This window comes from Benincasa hispida, chromosome 5, assembly GCF_009727055.1.
Source record: "Benincasa hispida cultivar B227 chromosome 5, ASM972705v1, whole genome shotgun sequence".
Taxonomy (NCBI): domain Eukaryota; kingdom Viridiplantae; phylum Streptophyta; class Magnoliopsida; order Cucurbitales; family Cucurbitaceae; genus Benincasa; species Benincasa hispida.
In genome coordinates this window covers 54,752,512-54,752,746 of record NC_052353.1, presented here as the reverse complement: position 1 = coordinate 54,752,746, position 235 = coordinate 54,752,512, and positions in this window count along the sequence as shown.

Here is a 235-nt window from a genome sequence, read left to right as displayed (position 1 = left end):
ACTGCTCTCCGAGATAAACAGCCAGTACAAAAAGATCTATCCTACAAAATATCACAAACGTACTCAACACTAACCGTTACCAGTCCCCAGCAACGGCGCCATAAACTTGATACGCTTGGAATGGAGATGTGTACTGTGCATGCATGATAATGTGCAACAAACTCATGTTGCCATAAACTTGTAACACTATTTTTATATCTTACAGCATATGAACAAATATGAATATGAATGAATG